Source organism: Patagioenas fasciata, chromosome 1, assembly GCF_037038585.1.
Source record: "Patagioenas fasciata isolate bPatFas1 chromosome 1, bPatFas1.hap1, whole genome shotgun sequence".
In the NCBI taxonomy this organism is placed as follows: domain Eukaryota; kingdom Metazoa; phylum Chordata; class Aves; order Columbiformes; family Columbidae; genus Patagioenas; species Patagioenas fasciata.
In genome coordinates this window covers 52563686-52573702 of record NC_092520.1, presented here as the reverse complement: position 1 = coordinate 52573702, position 10017 = coordinate 52563686, and the positions used below count along the sequence as shown (strand labels likewise).

At 36.4% G+C, this 10017-nt stretch overlaps 1 long non-coding RNA gene across 1 annotated transcript; it reads right to left on the bottom strand.

Moving 5' to 3' along the window:
- Window positions 1-2042: 2042 nt before the first annotated feature.
- LOC139826986 (uncharacterized) lies at window positions 2043-9288 on the bottom strand. The gene is made up of 3 exons (XR_011737154.1): window positions 9182-9288; window positions 5424-5599; window positions 2043-2304 (listed from the first exon to the last, which is right to left on the bottom strand). It is a non-coding gene; the product is annotated as an uncharacterized lncRNA (long non-coding RNA).
- Between the last annotated feature and the right edge of the window lie 729 nt (window positions 9289-10017).

The window sequence follows — 10017 nt, the reverse complement described above, 5'->3', positions numbered from 1 at the left end:
AAATTCAGAAAATTAAGGTGTATTGTATAAAACATTAAAATTGGAAGATTAATATATTTTCTGCCCACTGTGTCCCTGTCAGTCCTTTAGCGTATACCTTTCTATCCTAAATTAAGTACCATTTAGCACTTTTTACTAGTTCCTCAGGGGAAGCTTTTTACTTTATCATCTTTGTCATCTTTTTTATCTGATCTTTTTCTTCTTAATGTCTTTCCAGTCTCTATATATGCAGAGACCTCCCTTCCTTATACATCGTTTCCTCCTCAACTGTTCCACATTAATTCCCACAGATTCCTGTAACTGAGCATATGCTATTACTTGTGAAGTAGCAATTTATAGATCTTTCTAATGGTTTCAGCTGATAAAACCCTCGAGGTGAAGTACACAGATTTTATCTGCACAGTGACTTTCACCAAGGCAAAACATCCCACAAATTATATATCAACATCTACAATATGCAGCATTTTCTCAAAATGTGTCTGTGAAAGACACTCAGAATATGAAAACAAGGTACACTATCAAGACTTATTTTAGATATCCACCTAAGTATGAGATAAACCATTTAGTTGTTGCCTATTTTACCTTTTTAACTATAGAGGGTGTACACAGTATTTTATCTGTGTACACTATGTTTTATCTTTTATAGATAAAAATCTGGTCTGTAGATCACCTCCGCTATCATTAATTCCCTCAGATACTAGATATCTTCCTCAATGGTAGTTTACTTGTGTTGGAAGTTTACAAGATCTTCCTTGAGGAGATATCTTGCCTTCATACACAACAGGTGATGCCTCCAGAGGCTGTACATTGTTGTCATGCTTCCCCTCTCTTTGTCAATTTCCTAGTCCCTAGCGAGGGATCCCAGCTTCTAGGCTTCCTTCTAATTTTTGGCTGTGGGCCCCAGTATTCAAACACTGGATCAACTAAGTAATAATTTGCTTACCTGACTAATGACGATAATCCATATATTTAAGCTCTCTCAGGGATAGGGTTTCTGACTCGGTTATGATTTCCTTCTCCTGTTCCTGTGGCTGTTCAACTGCAGAGGAGGCTGCCTGTTGTGATTCTTCCTCATTTTCCCTCTCAAGAGGAACCTATTAGTTACTTACTAACCAAGTCAACCTCTTCTTCCACTATTTCTTCTTGACCACAGGACAGTGTTGTAGTTGAGGCTTGAGTCTCTGGTTTAGCCACAGTGTTAATTTGTATGTCCTCAGACCCAGAGATTCTCTTGCCTGCTTGAGGGTGCGGAACACAGGCTTGGTAGGTGTAGGTTATGTCCCAACACAGTGCTAGAAACTGCATCTCTTTGGTGTGGGTATGGTTTGACAGGATTACACACCTGTTCAGGCATGAAACCCAAGATCATTGGAGGTGAAAAGCGCTCTAAGCACCTCCCTAAATCCTCCTACACACCTTACCACTCATAAATTGGGTGTCTCAGGGCATATCCCTATGTGGCATTCCCAGATGGTCGGTTAACCTTAGGAAGAGACAAAACCAGATTTATGACGCACATTGATATGAGCATTGTGGTTACGCAGGGATATTCAAGAAACTGAAGGACGATTGCAACAAGACAGGAAACATATGTCCCAGAGGAGAAGAAGGGGAAGGTGTCGTTCTTAGTTTCTCCCACTAATTGGCTTCCAGAGGAAAAGAGAAGAAAAGTGCACTTGCTATCTATCATCTCCACAATTTGGTTTGCTGAGTATTGGGACAGCAGTAATGCAGGGCCTAAATAGTAGATCAAGTTAAAGTCTTTTTTGTCATAGCTCTCCCAGGCAAAGTGATACACAACAGGACAGAAAAGCTGAAACCAACCTCGTTAGAGTCTGATGTACAGCAAGAGAGTGAGCACACAACAGAGCAGATGAAAGAACAAAGGAAACAGTATTGAAAGTAAACCAGTCAACATTGTGACAAGCGATAGCATATAACTACCTGTCAAGTACCAGATAAACAATTACAAAAACTGTAAATTCAGTCTAGCACATTCCAGTCAAATTTGTCATTATCTAAAACCCCTCAAGACTCACTTTGGCTAGGAAAAGTGGGAAGGAGAAAAAATACAAAAAGGAAAACCAAACCAAACCAAACCAAAACACCCCAACCAATTCAAATGTAGTCACTGACCTCCTCCCACAAACAGGTCAATGCAACAGCTGCATTGAAAGACTGTCTCCGCAATTTTATTGTTGAACATGATGTTCTATGATATTGAATATTCTTTTGGTCACTTTGGGTTGGCTTTCACGACCGTGTTCACTCCCAGCCTCTTGCTCACCCCTTTTCTGTTGCTCACTGTTGGGGCAGAATGAGAACAAGAGAATAATAACTTTATGCTGTACAAGCACTGTTCAGCAATAACTAAAACATCGGTGTGTTATTATCACTGTTTTAGTCACAAATCTAAAACAGAGCTCCTTGAAGGCTGCTGGGAAGAAAATTGACTCCCTCCCACCTAGACCCTGTACACATAGTCAAACAGCTTGAAGTTTGCTTTGAATCTAGATAAAGAGAGCTTTCATTTATTTGCAAAACACATGTGGAGAGGTATTCTGAGCTACCTATCCAAATACCTCTATAATCAGACAATGTTATTAAAACATTTTTCCTAACATTACCTGATAAGCATGAAGTTTCAGGAGACTTACAAATCTATTTGGGGATTACAGAATGACTTGACAACCTCTAGGGAGAGAAGATAAATCACCCATTTAGATTTTCTTGTCCCTGAGGCAGCCTGTTTATGTCATCTTGGTTTTTTACAGCACTGAGCTTAAGTATTGCAATAAAAGCTACATTTCAATACACGGTTTCACTGTACAACTATGTATATAATGTTATATAGATGGCTTTATATATTTTACGTATAGTTTAATTATATGTACAGACACTTTCAAAAATATTTTAAATTGCCAAGAAAAGGAAAGGTTAGTTCATTAAATGCAAGGCAATTATGTTGTTGTTTTTGCTTAGTTTAAGACACTTTCAATTAGCTTTTATGGGTCATAATTGATATGTATATTCTCTTTTCTGACTTGATTGACAGCTGGTTAGCTTTATGAGAATTGTCCTGTCAACCGCAGGACAACACTTCTTTCTGACTCTTAAAATTGGTTATACATTTTTTATTTATTGAAGCATACCTTTAACTTTGGGGTGAAAGATAAATTAAGTGAGCCCTTTAGCCGCATCTCATCCTAATCTTATGTGAAGAGAGATGCCATGAATTTTTACTTCTAATATTGGTACTGAAATTTAGCAGGTATACATATTCTTGTTAAAGCTCAAAGACTCATGGTATAGTATAGGAAAACATCTGCAAGTGTAAATCATAGAATCACAGAATATCTCCAGTTGGAAGGAACCCATAAGTCTAACTCCCTGCTCCTGGCAAGACTATCTAAAACTAAACCATATGACTAAGAGCATTCATCTAGATGCTCTTTGAACTATGACAAGCTTAGTGCCATGACCACTGACCACCCTATCAGTGACGAACCTTTTCCTTATGTCCAGCTGTCCATTCACACTCAGCAGGGTGAGGGCAGAGTTAAATTTTTAGCACGCTGTGCAGTAACAACAATTGCACGAGAGGTTAAAATAAATAATGAATTTACAAAAAAAACTTAGTAGAATTACGGTGAATAGTGGCTTGACAGAAGTTTTTAAATATATCATAAAACTTAACAAGACTTCAACAACAAACCTCACAAAAATATTACCCTTATGTGCCCAGAATACAGTTAGAAATAGAGAAAGAGAGAGAAAAGCGAGATAGATTAAGATATCTGAAGAAAGGAAAAATTTCACCACTCTAAAGGTCAGCCAATGCAGCAGTTGATCCAGTGACCATCTCTGTTTTTGTCTTGGTGGTGGGTGTGATGAAATGTCATAATGCCACATGCACATAGGTGTCCTAAGTGAAGAGTTTTTATACTTTAGTCCATTTGCATGCAAGATAGGAGAGGGTGGCTCATCTTCCTCTGCTTGCTCTTCATGTTAATTAAGGAGATTGTTCCAAAAATAGGTCAGTGGTCTTGTAAAATTGGTCAGTGGTCTCAAAAGTGCCTAAAAGTGAGCAGTTTTGTCCTGTAGGGGTAGCTGGTGATTCATTATTTCCCCTAGCTGGTCAGTGATCACTGAATGACCCTGCCTTGGTTCCATCCCAATAAATCAGGAATGAGAACTAAGGTTTTGATAGACCTCAATGAAGTAATACTGGTTTAGCTTTTATCTCAAAAATTTATGTCTTCATTTTGCAAAGGCCTTCAGGATCAGACACAAGTTCTGTCTCCACAGCACTCATCTATTACTGCCAGAAGTTACAAAAACCAGCTGTTTAAGGCATAACAAATACCGTTAATGAGACCTTTGTTTTGAAAAGTGTAGGCAAGCCTCAAGGCCATCATACCAGTCTAAACTTCCACTACATCAGCATCATTCCACTTCCTCATATCCTACCACTGGCCACCAGAGAGGAGATCAGCACCTCCCCATCCGCTTGAGGAAGTTGTAGGTGATGAGTTGTATGGTGATGAGGTCACCCTTCAACCTTCTCCTAGTTAAATGAACTGAGTGACCTCAGCCTGAATCTGAATTGATACAGTAATAATTGTCAAGACTCTATCCTGTCTTTATATTAATATTTGGAAAGATTTGCGACAAGAGACAGGCTGCTCCCTAACAGAAGGCAGGTGGGGGTCCCCATGGGGTTACAGAACAGGATCTCACAAGCTCAGGTGCAGTAATCAGAAGTTTGGGTCATTTTCTTAGCTCTGTCACAGGACCCATCCCACCCCACATCCAAGAGCAGAGCAACCACGAGGCACCAGGGTAGCCCCAGCGCTGGACATCGGTCATCTCCAGGGCTGGTGCCAGACTGAAGCTGGGCCAGGCCACTAGCCTGTAAGTGAGTCCATCTTGGGGGGCCCATGGCTGGGCAAAGGAGGGATGTAGGTAGCCTGAGACTAGCCCTACTGGGAGCATCACTGGAGTAGGAGCTGATGGCTCCAAGACACTGACATGGGGTCCCTTGCTGTGGGTGGGGTGAAGAGCCGCCTGGGGGAATGGGCAAGACCAGCCAGACCTGGTGTTGCCCTCAGAAAACTTGAGATCCATGTGTGAAGACAGGAATCTGGCAGCACGAAGATGACTGGAGGGCTGTGATGGATGGATACCAGCTCTTTAGGTAAAACAAACATGGAATAAGATGAGGCAGGTTGCCTTTATATGAAGAGGCAATTCAAATGCATGAAGTTTTGCTGTCGAAAGGTCAACAGGCAGTTTAATAGCTTAGAATCAGAGAATCATAGATTCATCTGAGTTGGAAAAGACCTTTTATATCAAGTCCAACACTGCCAAGTCCACCACTAAATCACACCCCTAAGCACAAAATCTACACATCTTTTAAATACCTTTCGGAATGATGGCTAAACTGTCACTTCACTGGGCAGCCTCTTCCAATGCTTGATAACCCTCTTGGCGAATAAGTTTTTCTTAATATCCAATCTAAACCTGTCCTGGCACATCCTGAATCCGTTTCCTCTTGTCCTTGTATGGTTTACTTAAGTATGTAGCAGAAGTGCAGTAACTAGAAATGGAATGAGAAGAAAGAACGAGAGATAAGTATTTGCACTGAATAAAAATAAAAAGGATGGGCTAGAGATCTATTGGAAAATACATGAAAATATTTTATTGTCATGCCACATTTTATTCTATGGAAATATATTAAACATAGCTCCAGTTTCTAGTAATATACTAAGAATGTTTTAAAGACAGTCTTTATTCTAAAGTCGGATTTCATAAAATATATTAGAAAAAGGCTCTTTTTTAGTTGAACTACTAGCTTTTCAATGTATTGGCTATTTAGGTCATTGTTATACCTCAACATTTTTTCACAGAATCATACCTATTTATCATCAAAATTTTAAACTTCATGATTTTAAGAAATATGTAGATGTCTTACAATGGGTTTCTGCACCGTCCGTTGTCCATGGAGCACAGTTTAAGAAGTACTGATCCAAACCCTTACTAATACGTTAGTTATCATGTGACATTGCAGTAAAATCTAAAAGATAGAGAGTTCATACCAGATTTACTGTTGTCTTGAAATGGAAGTGTGTTAAATAAAAGGAAAATCAGATATCGTGTCATTTCAGATGTTAATTTTTTTTTTAACTAAGCAATCAATTAAAATTCTGTCTTGCCATATACTACTGAACTTTAGTGAGAAAGAAATTATTTTTAAAACTTTTTTTTGTGGATAAAAATTGGATGTATAATTCTTATGTTCATGTCCGAAGCTGAGACATCTTGGAAATTGTTTTATGACATTTTAAAACTATTTTTATTCATTTGAAATTAAAAACAAATATTAGGAAATGCTAAGGAAAGTCCAGTTTACTGGTATCACTGAACATACCACTGAATAGCTGTTGTGGCAGCAAAGTAAAAAAAACCTGTTGTTAACTTACGGTAAAAGGTGTTTAATACATAAGGACAGATGGCACTTAAACCACATATGGTGTACATAGATCTCATTAATTCAAAAATTACCAAGATAAAGCAGAATAATGTAATATAACCGATATAATAGAGGCAATAATAGGATCTGATAGATGATATACACAAATCTCTACTAAGTAATCACCAAAACACTTTTGTCTAGTCCTTGACAGCCACTGACTTTTGTGGGAAAAAAAAAAAAAAAAGTCTTTATTTTACAGAAAATTTCAATAGTTTTTGTCAGGCTAATTAATTCTGTTTGTTGTCTCATCTTCCATTTTATTAAAAAAAAAGATAATATTCAAGGCACTGTCAATTTTGATACTGCCACTCAGTTCAGCAGACTATTGAACTTCGAAGAGAACAAACAAGAATTTTCCAAACTTTTTGGACTTGCCTTCACCTGAATGTAAATTAAGGAACCCTCCATAGTCAATGAAAAGAAGTACTGTTTCCATAAAACTATTCTTTCTGTCCAAATACAAATATCAGAAATAAGCTTGAAGAATACTTCAAATTGCATTTTCTTTCTTTGTGTGGGAAGTCTTGTTCAAGCAAGATGGGTTCTTCAGTCATCTCTTAACTATGAAGGAAATTATCACCTATATATTGATGGATTTTCTTCTCACAATGCTGCATGTGCTCTCTACTCATCCTCGTTAACCTATGTCATACCACATTCATTATCATTTGAAATATAAAAGAATGAGCAATAGATGTGAACTCTTCATGCCCAGCTCTCCATGTATCTGTAATATTTTCGTTTTGTAGGGAGCACTAACTTATTCTTAATTGTTATGTTGCAGTCACACCTGTTCCCATTCTTTTTAAACACAATTCTCTGTTCTGCTGTTTATTTACAGGGGAAAAAAAAAAAAAGAAAAAAGGAGTGGTAAATATTGTCTAGGGATTCAGATTCACAAATTGCTGCAAGTGAGCTGAGTTACAATATCAGTTTAGTGTGTTCCTTAATTTCAATGTAAATGTGAGGTAAATAAACATATTTTAAAGATCACTTACAACTTTCTTTTTAAAGGTTTAATTTTGAGAGGAAGAGAAAAAAACAACTCTAAGAGGGAAAATGAAGCACCGCCAAAATTATAATGTTTTTTTACCTTTTCAGCACATATGAATATTTTATTGATGTTTATAATAAGTAACAAAAGCATAATTTCAAACCTTTGACTGATTATTTTTTTTTTCTCAAGTTCTATTCTTTAAATAGAGCTTTTAGGAATCCCTGCACATGCAAAAAAGCCTGTCAAACCTGAAAGAGCCAGCTGTCAGTATTTTAGTTGCTCAAGGAAATATTTTTATAAGACTTCAACTTACAAAAATACAACATAATCAGTAGCACTTCTTTAATAGTGGAAGCTGATATACACATATGATTTTTGAATGAGAAAAAAGGGTTTTTTTCCTGCAGGTTTGGAAACCAATTACACAAGACATTTTTAAAAATTCATGCCCCACACGCTAATATATTTTTTCAGTTGTTTTTTCCATATGATTGAACTATCTCACCTTCACTTTTTGTCCTACTCTTAGTCAAGTGAAATTTTCATAGTGCTATAGCATCAAACAATCTTACACTTTTAAAGTAAAAAGTGTATCACATAATTTATTAAAAAGTTTTCAATATTTTGAAAACTATTTTTGAAACTTTTCATGACCTGTTCTTATCATCCCAGTTTTATTAGTCACATGTATGAAGATATAACAGATTTCCATGATGTCAAGATAATAATTTACATTTCCAGTGAAATATACATATAGAAAATGTATTATAACAAAATTGGTCTGGTGTCAATAGCTAATTAAACCACTGAATCATCCTATGGTCAAAGTTCAATTATAATTCTCAGAAAGAAATAATTGTGACAGGATATTTATAATTCCTGTTCTGGTAATCATAACACCTCTCATAAATACAAGAATTTGTTTTTATCATCTCTGTATAAGGAAATGACAAACATTCAGGTCCTGAAACTGGAAAAAAGGCTTTAATTGAGTGTTTCTTTTTCTTGCTGTAATTTTTATTGATTGGAATTTATATATTTTATAGGTTTTCATCTGACAGGTTACTTAAAATATGTAGCTCCAGCTGAAAGGAAAAAGTTGTCAGTATATAAAGTATTACTGATAATCAAATATTGTTTAAGTCAATAAAGATCCGTAAGGGTGATTGTGAGGAAGAAAGCTAAAAGCTATTCAAGAGAAAAAAGATATTATGTTGAAGGAATAGTATAAAGATTGCTTGTTGTTATTTGGAAGTCTGGCCTGTTTGCACAATCCCTGATAACCCTACTGTTTCATACAACAGGAGAACAGCAGGGACTTTCCAGCCTCTTTTGACTAGCTGTTCATTGTAAAAGAGTGAGGTTGTTCTCAGGCTGAGCTATCTGATGGATAACTTACTGCAGCATGTGACATTTAGATTTCTCTGTTTTTCCTTTGCAGAGTATAATACTGTGTAAGGCAGAAAGATGAAAAGTCATGAAAATTTACTAGCTCAGGGATAAAATCTGTTCACTGCTCTTCTTTTATGGAAGCAGAGGATAAGTCAAGGAAACAAAACAAATCCAAAAAACAAAACAAAACTGCACCTAACAACAGTTATGCATTTGATCATCAATATGTCTGAATTACAAAAATTCTCTGGTCTTACCTTCTTGGTTACAAGAATATTTTCCTCTCTTCCTGCACTTATCAAACTGATTGTTTTATTTGAGGTGAAGGTAATTAATCTTCAGGTTCTTTCCCAAAGAGGAGGCTTAATGACTTAGATAAAAAAAATGTATTAGCATAACACATGGGAAAAAATCATTACAAATCCAAATGGATAAGTTGATTGTACACACACACACATTGTACGTATTTTCATTCAGTGAAACGACCATGCAAGGAGAAAAACACATTTTTTTCATCATTATAGAGAATGAATTGGTCAAAATAAGATCACTAAGTTAAGAAAAAAGGACATGGAGCAAGAAAACAAAAACATATTAGTTAGGATGCTAATCAGGGCCTTGGCACACCTGACTTTAACTCTTCTGATAGCCCCAGCCTATCTAGTGTCCTGTGACACTAGAAAGGGCTAGATTCAAAATAATATTTTTGGTCAGTTCTTTTAGGAAGGACTTTATTTTAGGCAACCTGGGTTTAACATAAAGCACTATTTCAGTGCATTGAGTGCAACTTGCGTGTAACAAGTACATAAAGTCAAGAACACACCAATATTAAAAAGCCCTGTCTTAACGTATTTTTATAACTTAAGAAAAGGAAAGGAAAGTTAATTAGGTATCACTGCAAGAGTCCATGGGTTAATTTACAGGTGACACTAGTTTTAACAATGTATCAACTTCCATGAACATTTAAAATAAAGAAAGAAGAAAAAGTTTCTCTAGTTTATAAACTCTTAAGCCTACCCTCAGGTAACTTGAAAGACTCCAACAACAGAAATTTTGTTGTTGAGTTGAAACATGCCACACTATGACTAATTCT